Below are 21385 nucleotides of genomic sequence, written 5' to 3'. Positions count from 1 at the left end.
TGGTTTTTGTCACAGAGAAGTTATAGTTTTGATGTTGCAAATTTATAAATTCCCTTCTCTGTGGATTATAGTTTTTGTTCCTCATTAAAATATTTTTACATTCCAATAATATAAAAGTAATTTTATGTATATTCTTATTCATATGAATAAGAATTGAAACATAATTTTCACATTTGGTCTTCAATACTTCAAAAAAGTATTGAAATATACTTTTCACATTTTGGTCTGAATCCATTAGGAAATATTTTTCTTTATTTTTTGAGATAAAAATCACTTCTACATTTTCTTACATCTATGGAGAGTTCATTTTACCAATTCTATTTACTAAATTATCAATTATTTCCTTCACTATATTTAGTGTTATCTCAATCCTCTGCCAAGTTTCCTCTGTAAATTTTCCATGATTGACATTTTATTCCATTGGGCTACTTGCTATGTTTGTGTATGTGTGTGTGTGTGTCTGTGTGTGTGTGTGTGTGTATATATATGTGAATATATATGTATATATGTATATATATGTGTATATATACACATATATGTGTACATATGTGTGTGTGGTGTGCAGGATGTATCTCTGTTTTCTTCTTACTTCTGTCTTGCATAACCCATCTCTTCAAATTTGTCCTGCAAGTTTGGATATTTTAGATTCTTTCATGTAAATTGTAGATTCATTTTTCATAATAAACCCTGTTCAATACTTGACTTTTAAGAAATTAACAATTTTATGATAGTTATACCCAAGATCATGGGACAGGCTTCTATTTATTTGGGTCATTTTTACACCTTTCACATATATTTTATGAGATTAAATTTCTTGAACACATTTTGTTAGGTACTGTAAAGAGTTGTCACTTTTGAAAATGGGATCTCTTTTTATTATATTTTAAAGTAAGTAGTTACTCTGTAGAAATACTACTGGTATTGGTATGGTAATCTTATAACCAACCCCCGACCAGATTCTTTTTAGTTCTAAAGATTGTCACTAGGTTCAATTAATTATCTGCACAAAATAAAAATTTATTGTTTCCTTTTTATTTCTTATCATTGTAATTTGACCTTTGAGTTAACAAGGACATACAACATAATTTTGAATAGATAGGATGATAAGGATGTCTTCATTATCCACTTGAGAGAGTGCTCCTAAACTTTACAGTGAAATATGAATTTTGTTGTAGCGTTTTAGTAGATTATCTTCATACAGTAAGGAAAATTTCATTTATATCTAATTTTCTAAGATGTTTAAAATCACAGATGGGAGTCACATTTTACCAAGTGTTTATATTGCATTGATTGGAATAATCATATTATTTTTTTCTCCTCAATCAGTGAATGTGGTTAGATTCAATTACAGATTTTCTTCTCAAAATTTTACATTTAATAATAAAATATTTAAAATATTCAGAAAACACCAAAATAATATAATAATAATATTACCAGATGGCAGTATTTTGCCATCTTTGCATCATTATGCTTTTCATTTTATAGAAAAACTATGTCTTATAGATAAGTCTTAAGTATCCTTGTTCTCTCCCCACTTCTCCAGTTCTGAATTTGTGATGCATCAATTACCAGTGTATTTTATACTTTCACTTCATGTATATGTATCCATACACAATATATTCATTTACATAAACCATGTACTTTGCCCTGTTTTGACTTATCTTTTCTCCCTCGATATGCTGTTTTTATTCACATATATATATACACACACACACACACACACACACGTATATATATACTTTTTTCTTTGATTGTTTCATTCTATATTATTCCATTATGTGTTTAAGCCACTCTTTATTTTCTTTCTGGTAATAGTTTAATTATTCTATTTTTCTCCTATTATATAAGCAGTACTGCAGTAAATAGCCTAACATAAGTTACCTTATTCACATATGTGAAATTATTTTCAAGGATACATCTCTGGATACAGAGTTTCCATCATGGAATATGGGCATCTTCAATTTTAACGAGTACTAACCTTATGCTCTCTGAAGTGGGTGTCCCAATTTTCAGTATTACCACCATTCCATAACAGTTCTATTTCATCATGTTGATGGCAGTGCCTGTTGCCAACAGATTTAAGTTTTGCCAATTTAATGTCTGGTAAATATTATCTCCTTTTCATTTGGATTTCTCTGGTTTCTGCGTAGTGAGGCTTTGTGCTACAAACCCATGGAAGGACTAACTTTTGGTTTTAAATGGTAGAGAGACTTTTGCTTTCTGTCTTCCCAAATAGAGATAGACACTTTTTAAAAAGTTCCCTTCTGCGCGTTTGTCCCATTCCTAGCTTACACTTAGTCTGATGACATAGTCTCTGGGGACACAGCTGCAAACTGGGTCACTTCTGAGGCTCACTATCTTGACTTCTCAGCAAAGTCACCAGGGTCCAGAAGATAGCCCAAAATAGGAGCCCCATTAGGAGAACAGTTGCCATTTTGATTTCCCACTCTCACTCTGATTTGGGCTTCTGAACATTTCTTAGTTTATGGTTATCTTCATTCAATATTGTATTTTAAATATTTTTTAAAAATTATTTGGCATTTTTAACGTTTTCAGTGGGCCAATTGGAACTAATGGAACTAATACTTTTTTGCCTTTCTTACTAAACTGTAATCTCTGCCAAGAAAGAATCTATGTCTGCATTGTTTTTATTCTGTATAGCACACAACACTGTTCCTGGCATATTATAAATAATTGATAATCATTTGGTGAAAAACGTTAAATCAGTGGATGAGTAATTGTAGCATGGGAAAAATAAAATCTGAAATAATTTGTGATGGCTACTATTGAGTGTCAACTTGATTGAATGGAAGGATCCAAAGTATTGATCCTGGGTGTGTCTGTGAGGGTGTTGCCAAAGATTTACATTTCAATCAGTGGGCTGGGAAAGGCAGACCCACCCTTAGTCTGAGTGGGCACCATCTAATCAGCTGCCAGCATGGTTAGAATATAAAGCAGGCAGAAAAATGTGAAAAGGCCAGACTGGCCTAGCCTCCCAGCCTACATCTTTCTCCTGTGCTGGATGCTTCCTGTTCTCGAACATCAGACTCCAAGTTCTTCAGTTTTGGGACTCAGATTCGCTCTCTTTGGTCCTCAGCTTGCAGATGGCATATTGTGGGACCTTGTGATCATGTGAGTTAATAATAAATTCCCATTTATATACATATACATATATCCATTCCATTAGTTCTGTCCCTCTACAGAACCCTGACTAATACGGATTTTGGTACCAGGAGTGGTTCTATAGGAACAGAATATTAAGGATGGAGTTCTTTTATTGGTTTGGGGGTTTCTGGAGTTGGCTGCTCAATATGATTAGACCCAAAAATGGTAAGGACTCTACTTCTAATCCTATGGAGAACACCGATAGTCTTTGGCATGAACTGTTTAGAAACTTGTGATTCTATACATTCTATACATAATACCTTTGAGCATATGTGGAGAACCAAGGAACATAATGAAGTTAGTTGGTTGCTCCTAAGTTCAGTGGACAAAGTTATGAAAGAAAATGATGGACTCAGGGATTCTGTCTCCTGGCTTTAGATGCAGCTACTGAGCCTCAAATCTGCTAGCATTGCCTTGAGCGAGAGTCTTATCTCCTGTAGAGAAAAAGCTGAAATTGCAGAAAAATAGACACAAGCTCTTATCATGCGAGTGGCTGAGCTGCAATGAAAGTTGCAAGCACAGCCTCACCATTTGTCTACTGTGAAAGTGGGGGCATTGATTGGCAAAGAATGGGACCCTGCAACTTGAAATAGGTGTGCGTGGAGGACCCTGATAACACTGGGGACACTGAGTTTATAAACTCTGATGAAACTTTTTTTTCTAGAAGAAACAACCTCCCCATCCCAGTAGTGGCAACATCCCCTCCCTGACCCCATGCTGCCATCAGCCTTTCCACCCTTCTCTGAGGAGATAAACCCTGCACTTCCTGAGGCAACAGTGATGGCCTCGCCTGAGGCAGTTGCCAGGCAAGATAATGTTGATTCTCCTCAGGAGCCACCCCCAACACCCCTGTTTGCTTCTAGACCTATAACTAGACTAAAGTCCCAGTGGGCCCCTAGATGGGAGGTTGAGCATGAGACCCATGAGGAGGTGTGCTACACTTGCAAAGAACTGCTTGAGTTTTCTAATTTACATAAACAGAAATCTGTAGAACAGGCATAGGAATGGATATTAAGTGTGTGGGATAATGGTGGAAGGAGCATAGCATTGGATCAGGCTGAATTTATTGACCTGGGCCCACTAAGTAGAGAGGGACTCTACATTTAATGTTGCAGCTCAGGGAGTTAAAAGTAATTCTGATAGTTTATTTTCTTGGTTAGCTGAAATATGGATTAAAAGATGGACCACTGTGAGCAAGCTGGAAATGCCTGATCTCCCTTAGTTTAATGTAGAGGCAGGGAGCCAAAGGCTTAGGGAGATTGGGATGGTGGCATGGATTAATCATTTTAGACCTAATATCCCAGCTGGGAGAGTCTAGAAGATATACCCTTGACCAAAGTCTTGCAAAATAGATTTGTGAGTGCAGCACCTGCGTCTTTGAATAGCCCTGTAATTGCTCTTCTCCATATGTCAGATCTCACAGTGGAAACCAGAGTCACTCAACTACAAAATTTAAATACAGTGGGAATAATTGGACCCTGAAGCAGCAGAGGCCAAGTGGCAGCACTCAACACTCAAAGGCAAGGTGGGCATAGCTATTATAATGGAAAGTAGAGGTAAAACAGCAATCAGAATAGTCACTTATGTAGAACTCTGGCATTGGCTAATTGATCGTGGTGTTCCTAGAAGTGAAATTGATAGTAAACCTACAGCATTCCCAGGTAATTTATGTAAGCAGAACACTTCTAGGTCGAATGGACAAAATACTAATTTGAATTACAAAAGGAGAGAATCATGGCCCTTCAATCAATTTCCAGACTTCAGCCAGTTTACAGACCCAGAACCCCTTGAATGAAGGGGAGGCCAGGTACCCTTGGGAATGACCCCACTGTGCTACCAATAATTTATGCTGTTAATCGTTTTCCCATCCTACCCCATGGAGACCTCTGGCCTTTTACCAGGTACTGTGCATTGGGGAAAGGGAAATGATCAGACATTTTGGGGATTACTGGACACTGGCTCTGAGCTGACGTTGATTCCAGGGGACCCAAAACGTCACAGTGGTCCTCCAGCTAAAGCAGGAACTTTGGAGGTCAAGAAATTAATGAAGTTTTAGCTCAGGTTTTACTTACAGTGGGTCCAGTGGGTCCCCAGACTCATCCTGTGGTCATTTCCCCAGTGCCAGAATGCGTAATTGGCATAGACATACTTAGCAGCTGGCAGAGCTCCCACGTTGGCTCCCTGACTGGTTGGGTGAGGGTTATTATGATGGGAAAAGTCAAATGGAAGCCAGTAGAGCTGCCTCTACCTAGAAAAATAGTAAATGAAAAACAATATCACATCCCTGGAAGGATTGCAGGGATTACTACTACCATCAAGGACTTGAAAGACACAGGGGTGAAGATTCCCACCCCATCCCATTCAACTCTCCCATTTGGCCTTGAAGAATGACAGCAGATTATCATAAGCTTAACCAAGTGATGACTTCAGTTGCAACTGCTGTACCAGATGTGGTTTCATTGTTTGAGAAAATTAACACATCTCCTGGTACCTGGTATGCAGTCATTGACTTGGCAAATGTCTTTTTCTCCATTCCTGTTCATAAAACTCAACAGAAGCAATTTGCCTTCAGCTGACAAAGCCAGCAATTACCTTTACTGTCCTACCTCAAGGGTATATGAACTCTCTGGTTTTGTGTCATAATCTTATTCGGAGAGAACTTGATTGCTTTTCACTTCTGCAAGATATCACACTGGTCCATTACATTGATGACATTATGCTAATTGGATTCAGTGAACAAAAAGTAGCAAATGCACTGGACTTATTGGTGAAACATTTGTGTGCCAGAGGATGGGAAATAAATCTGACTAAAATTCAGGGATATTCTACTTCAGTAAAATTTCTAGGGGTCCAGTGGTGTGGGGCTTGTTAAGACATTCCTTCTAAGGTGAAGGATAAGTCACTGCATTTGACCCCTCCTACAACCAAGAAAGAAGCACAATGCCTAGTGGGCCTATTTGGATTTTGGAGGCAACACATTCCTCATTTGGGTGTGTTACTCTGGCTCATTTTTTGAATGACTCACAAGGCTGGCAGTTTTGAGTGGAGTCCAAAACAGGAGAAAGCTCTGCAACAGGTCCAGGCTGCTGTGAAATCTGCTCTGCCACTTGGGCCATAAGACGCAACAGATCCAATGGTGCTGGAGGTGTCAGTGACAGATCCCTATCTGACTATTGGGATGCTGTTTGGAGCATTTGGCAGGCCCTCATTAGTGAATCACAGCAGAGGCCTCTAGAATTTTGGAGCAAGGCCCTGCCATCTTCCATGGATAACTACTTTCCTTTTGAGAGACAACTCTTGGTCTGTTACTGGGCTTTGGTGGAAACTGAATGTTTAGCTATGGTCATCAAGTCACCATGTGACCTGAACTGCTTATCATGAACCGGTGCTTTCTGATCCATCTGGCCATAAACTGGGGTGTGCACAGCAACATTCCATGATCAAATTGAAGTGGTATATATGTGACTGGGCTCAAGCAGGTGATGAAGGCACAAGTAAGTTACACGAGGAAGTGGCTCAACTGCCCAAGTAAGTTACATGAGGAAGTGGCTCAAATGGAAGTGAGTCCACCCCTGCTACCCCAGCCTGCACTGATGGCCTCATGGGAAATTCCCAATGATAAGTTGACAGAGAAAGAGAAGACTAGGACCTGGTTCACAGATGGTTCTGCACTATATGCAGGCACCACCCGAAAGTGGACAGCTGCAGCACTACGGCCCCTTTCTAGGACATCCCTGAAGGACAGTTGTGAAGGAAAATCTTCCCAGTAGGCAGAAATTCAATCAGTGCACCTGGTTGTGCATGTTGCATGGAAGGAAAAATGGGTCAGATGTACAATTATATACTGATTCGTGGGCTGTAGCCAATGGTTTGACTGAAAAGTCAAGGACTTGGAGGAAGCATGATTGAAAAATTGGTGACAAAGAAATTTGGCGAAGTGGTATGTGGATGGATCTCTCTGAGTGTTCAAAAACTGTGGAGATATTTGTATCCCATGTGAGTGCTCACCAATGGGTGACCTCAGCAGAGAAGGATTTTAATAATCAAGTGGAGAGGATGACTCGTTCTGTGGACACCACTCAGTCTCTTTCCCCAGTCACCCTGTCATCACCCAATGGGCCCATGAACAAAGTGGCCATGGTGTCAGGGACGGTGGTTACTCATGGGCTTAGTAACATGGATTTCCACTCACCAAGGCTGACCTGGCTATGGCCACTGCTGAGTGCCCAATTTGACAGCAGCAGGGACTAACACTGGGCCCTTGATATGGCACCATTCCTTGGGGTGATTGGCCAGCTACCTGGTGGCAGGTAGATTATATTGGACCTCTTCCATCATGGAAAGGAGAGAGGTTTCTCCTCACTGGAATAGACACTTACTCCGGATATGGGTTTGCCTATCCTACACATAATGCTTCTGCCAAGACTACCATTCGTGGACTCACAGAATGCCTCATCCACCGTCATGGTATTCCACACAGCATTGCCTCTGACCGAGGCACTCACTTTACAGCTAAAAAAGTGCAGCAGTGGGCTCAAGCTCTTGGAATTCACTGGCCTTAGCATGTTCCCTATAATCCTGAAGCAGCTGGAATGACAGAACACTGGAATAGCCTTTTGAAGTCACAGTTTTAGGTGACAATACTTTGCAGGACTGGGGCAAACTTCTCCAGAAGACCATGTATGCACTAAATCAGCATGGAATATATGATACTGTTTCTCTGAGAGCCAGGATTCACAGGTCCAGAAATCAGGGGGTAGAAGTAGAAGTGGCACCACTCAGCATCACCCCTAGTGGTGCACTAGCAAATTTTTTGCTTCCTGTCCCCATGAAATTATGTTCTGCTGGCCTAGAGGTCTTAGTTCCGGAGGGAGGAATGCTGCTATCAGTAAACACAATGATTCCATTAAACTAAATGTTAAGATTGCCACCTGGACACTTTGGGCTCCTCCTACCTTTAAGTCAACAGGCTAAGAAGAGAGATTCAGTGTTGGCTAGGGCGATTGAACGGGACTATCAAGATAAAATCAGTCTACTACTCCACAATGGAGGTAAGGAAGATTACACATGGAATACAGAGATCCATCTGGTGTCTCTTAGTATTACCATGCCCTGTGGTTAATATCAATGGGAAACTACAACAGCCCGATCCAGGCAGGACTACAAATGGCGTACACCCTGCAGGAATGAAGGTTTGGGTCTCTCCACCAGGAAAAATACCACAACCTGCTGAAGTGCTTGCTGAAGGCAAAAGGAATACAGAATGGGTAGTAGAAGAATGTAGTCATCAATACCAGCTATGACCACATGACCAGCTGCAGAAACAAGGACTGTAATTGTCATGAGTATTTCCTCACTCTTTTGTTAAAAACATGTTTGTGCATGTATACCCTTGTGCTGAGAAAATAAGTTCATTTTATTTCCTTTTTCCTAAAATCAGGTAATCTAAGATTTATTGACTTCACATCAGTGTTTAACTTTATGTAACCGTATTTGGGTTGGGAATTGGTGCATTTCCGGTTGTATGAAGGATATTTGTATTACGTTAAGCGTAATTATGACCTTATCATTTTCTTTATTTAAAGATTATGTATGATCTCAGGAGACGTGTATGGGTTCAAGTTGAGAAAGGGTGGACTTGTGATGGTTAATACTGAGTGTCAACTTTATTGAAGGATGAGAAGTATTGATCTTGGGTGTGTCTGTGAGGGTGTTGCCAAAGGAGATCAACATTTGAATCAGTGGGCTGGGAAAGGCAGACCCACTCTTAGTCTGAGTAGGCACCATCTAAGCAGCTGCTAGTGTAGCTAGAATATAAAGCAGGCAGAAAAATGTGAAAAAAATTAGACTGGCCTAGTCTCCCAGCCTACATCTTTCTCCTGTGCTGGATGCTTCCTGCCCTCAAACATCAGATTCTAAGTTTTTCAGTTTTGGGACTCAGACTGGCTCTCTTTGGCCCTCAGCTTGCAGACAGCCTATCGTGGGACTTTGTGATCATGTGAGTTAATATGTAATAAACTTTACTCTCTCTATATATATCCTATCAGTTCTGTCCCTCTAGAGAACCCTAACTAATACATTATTGGACAATAATTATTGGACAGCTAGATTTATCTGAAACAAAAGTACTTTCCAATAGAAAAATGACAGGCTCTAATAATTCCTATGTCTTCTCGATAATTTGGTTTTCATGAAAAGTCTCAGAGTGACATCGAATAAGCATACATTGTTTAAACAGGAGATCAGGGTTTTAAGTCCTACTTCTAGTATTTTTATTTCTGTAATTTGGACTGTTCATTTAATATTTCTGGGTCCCAATTTTTTAATTTCTAAAATTTAAACCTCAAGGTGTTGTAAGTATTATACACTAAAATAACAGGTGAATTTTACCCCCTAAAATGTCAAGAAAACTGTAATATTATAGTATTTCAAAAAAAAAGTGTCTGACCAAAAATTTATGATTTACATTCAACTTATTTCTACCATAAATACCACGAGAAAATGAGATTCCTAAATGTTGTTTTCCTATTAGAAATGAGAGATTATCACCATTTCCCTTTTGTGGAACTACTATATTTTTTTCATTGATTTTTTCATTTAAAGTTATTTAAAAGCAATTTTACAAGTACAGATATGAGAGTTTACTATTTTGTAGCACTGATAGAATTTCTGTATAAGCCAAATTAACTCAATGGGAAATAATAGGTTCTGAATTTAAGTGATTTATCTTTTTCTCTGAATAAGAGTGACAAGAAACTGATAATTTATAGCAAAAGAAAATTATGGGAGATACCCTGGCTGTTTCTGTCAAGAATAAAATATAAGTTTATAGAAGCATCAGTTATTGAATAGAACAAAAATGTATTGAAAAATCCTACTACATGTCAAATGACTGCATGATATTAAGGGATTTCTGTGAGGAATTTGCTTTCTGCCCAGAGAAGAGACAGAGCCTGGGAGTTAGCAAATTTAGAATAAAATATAATATAGTAAGGAAAGAATGAGGAAAGTGTCAAAGAGAAATACAATTAAATGAACTGAGGATTAAAAGGTCCCCAGACCAGGGCTGAAGCTTGACCATGGGTGGCACTTGAAAAGGCACTATAGGTATAGAGCATTTTAGGCTATACTTAATAGGTTGAGAAATTTGTTTTTAGTTAAGATCATGGATGGGAAGGAGAGCTACTTTGAGGGAGTAATACCATTTTATCTAGAAGGGAAACAAGATTTAAAGTATAGGATTCTGACCATATTTTGATAATCAGACTTGTAAATGGCTTGAAGCACAGAAAACTAGTAATACTATAGTAAATATGAGGTAGAATGTGTAGAAAACTAGTAGTACTACAATAACATAAGGTAGGGATTATATTGCTGAGACTTAAGCGAAACCTTTGAGTTCTTTGAATTGGGAAGTAATAAAGCATGAACTGGATTTTAGGAAATTTTATTTGGCTATTATCAGAAGGATAAGTTAAATGGGCCAGAGTAGGCCAGGCCAAAACATAATAAGGTTCTCCTCTTGAGTACTAGCACAGAAAACAGACAAAGTGGGTGGAACAGACACGATAGAGAGAGAAACTATAAAAGTTGGCAACTGATTGATTTTCAGGGTGAGGGAGAAGGAAGCGTCAAACATAATTATAAGGTTAGCAGACAGAAGGATGATAACAGGTAAATGGAAATGGGACTGTCAAGAAGATGATTTGCCTTTGGGCAAGGAACACTGGGTGCTGTTTTGATTAGAGTTTAGATAAATTGAAATGCCACAAAGTGTAGAAATCATAGTTTAGACTTGCGTTAGAAGTGTCAAAAGTTACCCCTCTGAGTCCTTTATACAACAGCAGTTCCATTTTCTAAAGTGTATAGTTAGGACATAACACTCTAGGAAAACAGCTGAGGACCTTCATAGCCCTAAGTCACATGATTGCCAGTGAAGCCTAACCCTCCAAGAGTGCTGTCGATTGAGCGAGTTCAGATCAAATCAGTTCACACTGAAAGCAGAGAGCCGCACAGATCACAGAGCAAGACAGGTATCTCCAGTCCGCTCAAATACCTTGTTTCTCATATTATCCCAACAAATTTCAGGTAACTTTTAGAATGTTATCACTGCCTGTGGTTGTATTCAGGTGTAACCACAGAAAATACTGAATAGAATCAATTTAAAACATTTAAAGCTAATAATTTATAGACTTTCTCATCCAAACCAAAAATATTGTATTTTAAATGGGGGTGGTGAAGGTATCATGACCTTTTATATTGAAAGGTGTATAATTATAGCTGTATTGTTCAAAACCAAAAAACAACTATGAAAACACTCAGGACTACCTAAGTAGCCCTTTTCTTTGTGAAGAAGTCAGATACAGAGACAGAGGTAGATAAACACACGTACATACCTGTATGATTTTCTCTCAGCAAAACCAAGTTAGGTTGAGTCAAACAGGAAGCTGCCCTTTTGCAGGCAACATGGAAAGATATGAGATCTCATTATATTAACTACAGGTGGTAAAGAAATACTCTTCCTGGATTACTAGTGTCTCCTAAGATAATTGAAAATCCAGAAGCATATCCTCACAATTTAATCTATTCACTTAAAACATATTCATGGTTGTCTCGTCTCAGAAAACAAAGAACACAGAGCAATATCCTTCTTCCCAAGCAGCAATATTCTCGGTATTCACGAAGACAGCTTCCTGTCATATGCATTTTATCTCTCCCAAGGTTAAAGAATATTTTATCCAATGGGTTAATTAATACTTAGTTTCCCTTCCTTTTGCATATTTTTTCCTACAACTATCCTTTCCCTGCCATCTGTATACTTAAGCTGACATTTGTGTTCTTTTTCCTCTGTTCTCCGCTATAATTGTGTACTATTTTTAATTCCATGTGGTACACAGTCCGCCTTTTTCAGAATGTCTTGTGCCTCCATTCCTACATTATATCACAGCACTTCCTTTAGTCGAAGTTGATTAGAATTATAGAGAGGATCAATATTTCCAAGTCACCATGCCTATAGCTTGGAGTAACTGCCATTCAGGTGATCACTGATGCCTATTAAGATTTTTGGGTCAGTACATCCTAAACAACAAAGGACATGAAATAATTAAATAGCAAGGTCCCTTGCCAAACCGTATTTAACATGGCTTAACAGGGAACATGCCGTGACAACTGCGTTTCTGTTTAACAGCAATTCCGTATTTTTATTAAAGAAACATTCTGGAGTTGCTTGTGACTTTTGTTTAAGATAAAAAGTAAAAAATAACTCCCTTTTCTACCTGCTATGCTATAGTTCTACTGACACTATAGCATAGCAATTCAGTACAATAAGGCACTCAGGATATACAAACACATACGCACAGAAATTATTCCAGAAATAGCAAATAAATGGCAATAGACATCCCACAGAACACACTGGAGGAAGCAATTTTCATCAGCAATAAAATTGATAAAACAGATATAGTGAAAATGAACTTTGAATAAAGTAAATTGTAAGTGGCCAGAAATTGCACAGGAAAAGAACAATATACAGAACACATGACAACCTGAGAGGAAGAATCCAGATAAAAATAGAGAAAAAGAATCTTGGTCACATCAGGGCTCCTCTGAAAGGCTCCAGGATTGATGTCATAACAGCCTGTATCATGGTTGTTTTGAGAGATCTGCTCATAACAACTGAATATTAAAATGTGGACAGATCTCGTCACAATATAGGTTGTGCCATGCTAAACTAACTCCTTATTTTTCTTAATAAAATCTCTATTTAAAAAAGGGAGAATACTTTTAAGCTTGTGCTAGATATGTGGACCGGGTGGCCCATGTCAGTTTACTGCAGTAAAGACTTTTATGCTGAGATTAGATAATACTAGGTAAATTTCACTCAACACAGAATGTTGCTTTAAAAGGTCATAATTCCATCTGAAAGCAATGAACTTATTTCAAGTATATATTACAGGAATATCTAGATCCATGGCACTCAAAACGTTAAATCTGCAAGCCAAGCAAAGTGGCTCACACCTGTAATCCTGAAATTTTGGGAAGCTGAGGCAGGAGGATTGCTTGACGCTGGGAATTCCAGAGCAGTCTGGGCACCACAGCAAGTCTCTGTCTCTTAAAAAAAAAAAAAAAAAAAAAAAAAAAAAAATTTAAATTAGTCAAGCATGGTGGCATGGACCTGTAGTCCCAGCTACTTAGGAGGCTGAGGTAGAGGATCACTTGAGCCCAGGACTCAAGTCTGCAGTAAGCTATGATCACACCACTGTACTTCAGCCTGGGTGACAGATAAGACCCTGTCTCTAAAAAAAAATAAATAAATAGATAGATAATGTTAATTTTTGCAAGCAAGAGATTATGTAAAGAGCACTGAAAGTTATGTATATCTTACTTATACATCTAAAATGATATAGATAGCTCAAGAATTTAACACAAAGGCTAGATATAAATTTATTATTTCCTTCAACCAGTATTGATCATTTTGTTACTGACATATTTTAAGTTTCCTGTCTTCAAATATTAGTTTTCTCTCTTCATTAGATGTTTTTCAGTCTCTTTAATTATCTCTTCAAGCAAGTATTCACCTTTTAGTACTTGGAATGTTGTATTATTCAAACATCTCTTTGTTACTGAACGTAAGCCTGAATGCTATATCTATTTGCAAGTTTCTCCTAGCCAACTCATCTATCTGGTCATCTAAGACACCTCAAATCCTTTGTTAACACTGTTGGGAGTAAATAAATAATCAAATCTACATAGATATTTAGGGTATTGACTTACCTTCCATACTCTACCTACTGGACCAAATAATTGTCTTTTAAATCAAATTAATGAAAGATAATCACATCTCCCACCCTCCCCCTGCTGAACTATCTCCAAGTTATTACTTACGGAGCATTAATTCACATCTTTATTTTTTCAACAAATATTCATTCAGCATTTACTAGGTTCTTAAAATTCTCCTAAATACAAGTTAGTGCAAAGATAGCTGAAATATATATTGCTCTCAAACAGCTCATAACTGAGTATAAAACATCCAAATTTTGCTTAATGCAAATATTGAACCACATCCTTGATGAAACCGGGAGCTATGGAACATGTCTACCTAATCCAGATGATGATAGCAAAATTGAGTAAAATGAGTAGGAAGGTAGAAATGGAAACCAATACTTGGCCAGATCATTGAAGACCTGAATATACTTTTTGTTGAAAAAGAAAATAAGAGAAATCAGATGTATTTTGGAAGATGAGGGAATTCAAACTGCAATGGAAAGACTTCACAGTACAGCCTATTGGGGGAGCCGAAGAGTACACTTTCTGTGGTAGGGTAAGATAGGCACAAAGGCAGTGGTTTGGGAAACAGCAATTGTCAATTAGACTACAAGCAAGCTCTGTGGGTTCTTTATTTTCAAACTTAATTCAGTAATTTTATCAGGAGCAAAAACAGTTTTAAAAAAATTATTATCTCTGTGAGCTGGGTCAGAGGTACAGATCTCAGGAATTAAAAGACTACTCACCTAATCTCTGCACTATCCAATCTCCTCTCTGGAAGGCATTTTTAAAATAATAAAATAAAAATGAGCTTTCTTGTTAGTGTGTTTCCTCAAGCTCATCCCATTTCAATTCACACATGAAAAGTCTGTGACGTGGATAGCATACTCCGAGCTATGTGAAGCAAACACACACACACACACACACACACACGTAAGAAGAAGAAAAAAATAGCAGAAAAGCAAATATTTCCCCAGACTGCCAATCAAATATTTCTCTTTGGAATCATAGTAGATAACTCTCTGTGGTAAAAGCAATCTGTTTTTGGCCAATAAACAGGAAATAACAAAATGTAAGTAGGGAAGGTTGTCTTACTAAACACTGTGGGAGAAATAAGCTTTCAGTTTTGCTAATGACAAAAGAACAAATAAAACAGGTTAGCATTGTTTCAGAACTATTTCCCACTCTGGGTACCTTGAGATCATAAAGTAAAACTCCAGTTAAAAATTAAAATACTCTAGTTAAAAAAAAAAAGAAAATAAGTTGTAATTAGCACTTTAAAAATAAAAATAGCCTCCAATTATTATTAAATATTCTAATAAACATTACTATTAAACATTTTAAAACCTCAACCTATATAGATCTACATAGAATACCTACTCATTTTGGATTATATAAATGTTATTTAACTCTTTGTTTTGTAAATACAAATATATGCAAAAATACAGTATGTTTTTATGGAAACAATTTGGTAATTTATGGTCAGATACTTTACTTTTATATTTTTCAATAAATAGATCAACAGCTTATCCCTTTGAGATTAAATAAGTACCAACTTTTGAAATATTTTTTTTTTCCCTGAAGAGGACTCCTTATAGACACAAAGATTTAAGCTTATTTCCAGAGCTATGATACTTCTATTGTGATACAATAGTGAGATAAAATTACATGCTAGATATTTGGCCTACAAAGGAGCAACTTTATGCCAAAGTATTCACTCAACAATTGTGTTTGCTTAAATTGGAATTGGGTTTACCAAGCCTCATCAGCATAATGCACACTAAACTCTTGAAAAAGAACTACAATCAAAGTAAAACTAGATTTAATTTTGGCTTTGTTCTCATTTGCCCTCTTTATATAAAACTGAAGGAATAATTATAAGAGATAATGTGAAATAGAGTCTTTAACAATTAGGTAAAATCATTAAAGTAAAAAGGAAAAGACAAAGTCAAATAAAGCCTACTTATTCAGCACAGAGGTGTGTGTGTTTGTGTGTGTCTGTGTGTGAATAGATGTGCGAGCAAAAGGTAAAGAATGGAGACAGATTTTTTTTGTAAGAAATTAAAGTATGCTTATACATGGAAATAAAACTAATGAATTACTATTTTTTTGAATAATTTTGTTTTAGACTATATATGTGTTAAACACAATTTCATAGTGAGGTTAAATCATCTAGAATCTTATGCATAAATTTATTAACTCAACAAACATTCATTAAGCACCTGTACCAGCCAGATAATCTGAAAGACAGTGCATGTGGTCTTTATGTTGTAAAAACTTAATTTGGCAGGGTGCGATGGCTCATGCCTGTGGTTCCAGCACTTTGGGAGGCCAAGGTGCACCCACCAAGGTGGATCACCTGAGATCAGGAGTTTCAGACCAGCCTGACCAACATGGTGAAACCCCATCTCTACTAGAAATACAAAAATTAGCCGGTCGTGGTGGCAGGTGCCTGTAATCCCACCTATTCGGGAGACTGAGGCAGAAGAATGGCTTGAACTCAGAAGGCAGAAGTTGCAGTGGGCCAAGATTGCACCACTGCACTCCAGCCTGGACAAGAAGAGTGAAACTACATCTCAAAAAAATAAAAATAAATAAAAAATTAAAAAAAAAAACTATTATTTTTATTATTATAATTCTTTTTCGCCATTACTGGTACAAACACAGTTCCTGCTGCTCTCTACAATTATGTGTGGTGTCCACACAAATAGTGTGTATCACATCTCAATTTTTCTGACTTGGAAACCAACACAGGAACTGATTTCTCCATAAACACGTGCCCTTCTCCACCCTCCCCATTCCCTGCTAACCTCACTACTCAAAATACTTGGTTTAATGGCTTGTCTTTTGTTCTGGGATTAGAATACCTTTGTATTAGAGAATGACAATGAGAATGGAAAAAAACAATGAAGGGCTATAGGGAGGGAAGGATAAATAGGCGGAGAACAGGGACTTTTAGGGCAGTGAAATTATTCTGTAATGGCGGATCCATTATGCGGTAGTCAAAACCCACAGAATGTATAACACAAAGAGTAAATCCTAATATAAACTATGGACTTTAGTTAACAAAGGGGAGATACACTCTCAGTTGCCAGTGTCACCACGCTTTCCAGAACAAGATTCACTATTATACCAAAAGAGACCCAGCAGGGCTAGCTTTATGGGCCAGGGACCTGTGCAGTTAACCCTTTGTCGGTTGAATGCTCTGCTATTGCCAGCTTGAAATTCTTAATAATTTTATCTTTGATCTTGTTTTTTCTAAGTAAAGTCTTTGGGACAATGGAGCATGCAACATGAGCAGGGGAGATGCCAGTAGGCAATAGACATACACAGGCTCAAGCCAACAGGCATGGAGGACAGCAGGCAGTAGGCAGTGGACACCCAGAACAGTTGCCCCAGCTGCCTGTGTGCCTGCCCGTGCCTGGGGAAGTCCTGGGGAAGGGGGTTGTTCCAATGGGACCTACAATAGCAGCACCAGCCACCAGAGATGGCCACAGACTGGATCAAAAGAGGGCCACTGCCCAGAAGAGCACCATAGGATCGTCGTCTAGGAGAGCACCAGTGTGCTCCATAGGAGGGAACTTGACCATTCATTCTCAAAACCTTACCTGTGGTGTTTGCTCAAATGGAACTAGCTAGTGTGAGGTCTAGGACAAAAACTGCTGGCCCTTAGGGACTAGATTTTGTAAGTAAATTACTACAGAATACAAGGGTAGATATGGACATTACAACAGAACATATGTAAGAATTAGAATTATTCAAAGTGTTCACATTCTGTTTTTGAAAGCTGCTTCAACATGGTGGAGCAAATATCACAGGCTAAAGAGATAGAAATTAAATATAAAAATTGTTATATTCAGTGGGAAAAAAATGCTACATTCATATGATGCTTCAAAATATAATTATAAAATTCACTATACAAGTAACTTTTTTTATGTAATTGGAAGATAAACCATAGAATGCATAACCAGGCCTTTTGAATTATATGCAGGCCATGAAGCCACATTGAGTTTCTTACACAACTTTCATAAGTTACAGATGTCAAAGGAAACATTAAAACATTATTATATGAATTTAAATCCAAAATTAAATTCAGACTTACATGAAACCAATTTGCATGAAGAGTTAAATCTTTTTAGAAAAATTGCTCATGAGACTAATCAACTGTAGATGTACTAAAAGGTGACATAGTCTGTAAAATACACCTAGCTGCTCCAGTAAAAATGCCATAATCAGAGAAATTCCCCTAGATATTTAAACATAAAAATTACTTGTGATCTTACATTTGCCAAGAGAATCTGGTGCTGCTCTCAATTATATTAATAAAAAATGAAGTTGTTAAAAGTATAAATTTTGGTGACTGATAAATGAATTTTCAGCAAAGGAAACCAGAATAATTTTAAGATCAGTCAAGATGAATCATTAACAAAGTATTATTATATTATACAAAAGGTTGACACTAAAAATGTTTTTGTAAGTTTCAACTTTATATTGTTATGCATGTATTACCATTACCCCTATTGCATTTCGTGAGTAATAAGAGATTTTCATAGCCAAAGGGGTTTATCCATAAGACATTTCTAAAGAAAAAGGTTTCATCCATATTTTGTTACTTTTAACTTCACTCTTTTTTCTTGCTTTTTGGCCAAGGAAACTGCATTTTTATTTTGCAAGAGCCCCACAAATTATGTAGTGGTCTCAACTCAGGCATGCCCTCATGAATAATGATAAACTTAAGCATAACCTGAAGCATCCCATATGTGCCTCCTTTAGACTGGCTCATTATAAAGAGCCTCACTGATCCTAGGGAAGAGAAAGGGCACTGCTCCTCTCTTCCTTACACAGGTGCATGTATTCATTCTGCAAGTGTTTGTTGACAGCATACTGTGCCAAACACTATGCTAGCCTGTAGGATATGGGAACAAGATAGGCATAAAGTCCTGTGCTCAGAAAACAGTCTGGTGGAAGAGGTAGACAATTCACAAGTAAGCAAACAAATAAGCAGTTTCCAATTATAATCGATGTCATGCAGAATACTAATTATTATCACAGAGAATAAATGTGGCAAGCAATTTAGATAGAAGTGAGGAAAAGCCTTTCTAAGGAGATCTGACATATATGTGAAGCCTACTGCAGGCAGAGGGAACAGTATGTGTGAGGACCCTGAGGCCAGAAAGGGTGTGGCATATTCAAAATCTAAAAGAACCATTGGTAGCTTGAGCTTATTGAAAGGTGGTGAGTACAGGTCAAGGTTAGTTTATGGATATATGGAGGGGCCACAAAATGCAGACCTTGGTAGGCCATGAGACACATTTGGATCTTGTATGTGCAGTGGAAAGCAATGGAGAGGTTTTAAGCAGAGGAGTGATATTATAATTTTTGTTTTTCAAATGACCCTTGCTGTTGAATTATAGAAGACATGATTACAGTGGATCCAAAAAGAGCCCAGTTGGGAACATCTTACCACAATTTCAGTGAGAGGCACTGATGGTTCAGAGAGAGCAGATGGCAGTGGAATTACAGGGAAGTTATGACTTTTGAGGTGTATTTCCTGAAATAGCATTTGGTATGTAGAGAATTCAAGTGAGAAAGGGACCAAAAGTGGCTCCAAGTTTGCAGACTGAGCAGGTGTATAAATACTGATCTTATTTAGTGGAAAGCAGGCTAGGGTATGGACTAAGGAACTTAGGTTACCAGGTACCACAGTAAAAAAACCATGCACACAAGGGAACTTTGTGTTGACTGTAATTTCATTTTGCTATGGTAATTGTACCAGTTTGTACGTTGTTAATGTCTATGAACTCTCTGACCCTAAAAAATTGGTCAATTAAAAATTATTTTTCTTTGTAAAACCTTTCTCCCTTTATAAAATTAATATACATGGCATCTCTTATTCTACTTACATTTCCCAATTATATTGGGAAATCGCATTTTTAAAACCACCCCCGATAGCCAGGAAAAATAACAACAACAAAATTCAGGAAGCTGCCCTATTGTTGTTCCCACAAAATTTAATAAAATTAAATATGAGTAAATTAGGCTGCTACTTTAAACCGGTCAAGACTTGACCTAGCACATGGTTCTTTCAAATTCAGTAAAGGAGTAAGTTAATTAGTTTATGCATTTGTAGAGATCTCCTTTATATCAATTAGTTTTTCTTCATTTAGTACAGTTTCTTCTTCATAAAGCTTTCTTCTTAAGAGACAATAGATTCTTTATGCCTAGGTTTTTGACGAGTCTGTAAATCTACTTTATTAAGTCATATGATGTAGCTTTACCCATATTGTTTGAGAATGTTTTAAAAGGAAAAATTATATTTTTCTCTTAAATACACTATAATCAAGGTTTTTCAGTTTTCATTCCATTTTTTCTTTCTCTTTGGTAGAAAAGTTTTATTCAGCCATCCCCAACTAAATGTGTGTTCGTGTTTTTGTGCAGTACTAAAATATTTCTTCGGAATGAAAGAAGAGAGACATTTTAAAATATGATGAGTTTATTCTCAACTTATATTTTCTCACTTGCTGGGTGAGAAAGCGCTAAAACAAAGCTATACCTCCAGCACATTTTATAAAACTGCTTGCCTCACACTTGAAAACTTCCAGCTAAAAATTTGGAAGAGAAATGAAAAAAGACAATACATTGTTTTTCTTAACTAAGGAAAGAAGACATTATCTTGCAGGAAAACTGTACCCTGTTTAATATTTTTTTTTCTAGTAATGGGGAAAAAGCTCTTTTTTCATACTAATTAGGTTTCAATCAGTAAAAATGACAACGAATACAACCCACAACAAGACTATTACAATACATTAGTAGTAGTAGTCTTGCTACTAGTACCTTAGTACTAGTAGAATCATGGGATTTAAAACTCAAAGCAGAGTAAGAACATATATTCCAAAATGATGAATTACTGGCAATCAAGTACAAAACCTGAAATAGGACTGATAATGGCAAGGAAGGCCTGGGTGCCACAGAGAGCTCTAATTTTAATGCCCATTTTCATAAATGAAGAAATGCTCATTTCTTATAGATAGGATCAACATAGTTAGGTCTTGTTCTGCATTAGTGGTGATTAGAACTAGAGATCCCTCTAGGGAAGCTGGTGATATTGACTCACTGAATAAAATATGTTTATACAGATAGATACTTTGTGAACCACGTATTTGAGAGTGTGAAGGAACTTGGACTTGGACGTAAGGTATAGAAATACAATGGGAAGTGCTGACGTGAGAGAAATATAATTGGAAGTGAGAGAGGTGAGAGTAGAGTAGGGATAAATAAGAAGGGGAGGGAACAGAAAGCGAGGAACTGGGAAAGAAATAAGGGTAAGTGGGGAAGGGGAGAGGTTGGGGGAGATGCAAAGGTATGACTATGGGGATGGGATATGGTAGGGAGAGGAGAAAGGTAATGGGGTGAGAGAAAGCTTAGGAGGAGAGGAAGGAGGTTGAAAGGACAAGGTGCA

This window comes from Macaca mulatta, chromosome 6 (genome assembly GCF_049350105.2).
Source record: "Macaca mulatta isolate MMU2019108-1 chromosome 6, T2T-MMU8v2.0, whole genome shotgun sequence".
NCBI lineage: Eukaryota > Metazoa > Chordata > Mammalia > Primates > Cercopithecidae > Macaca > Macaca mulatta.
The sequence above is the reverse complement of the archived record's forward strand: the minus strand, read 5'-3'. Positions refer to the sequence as shown.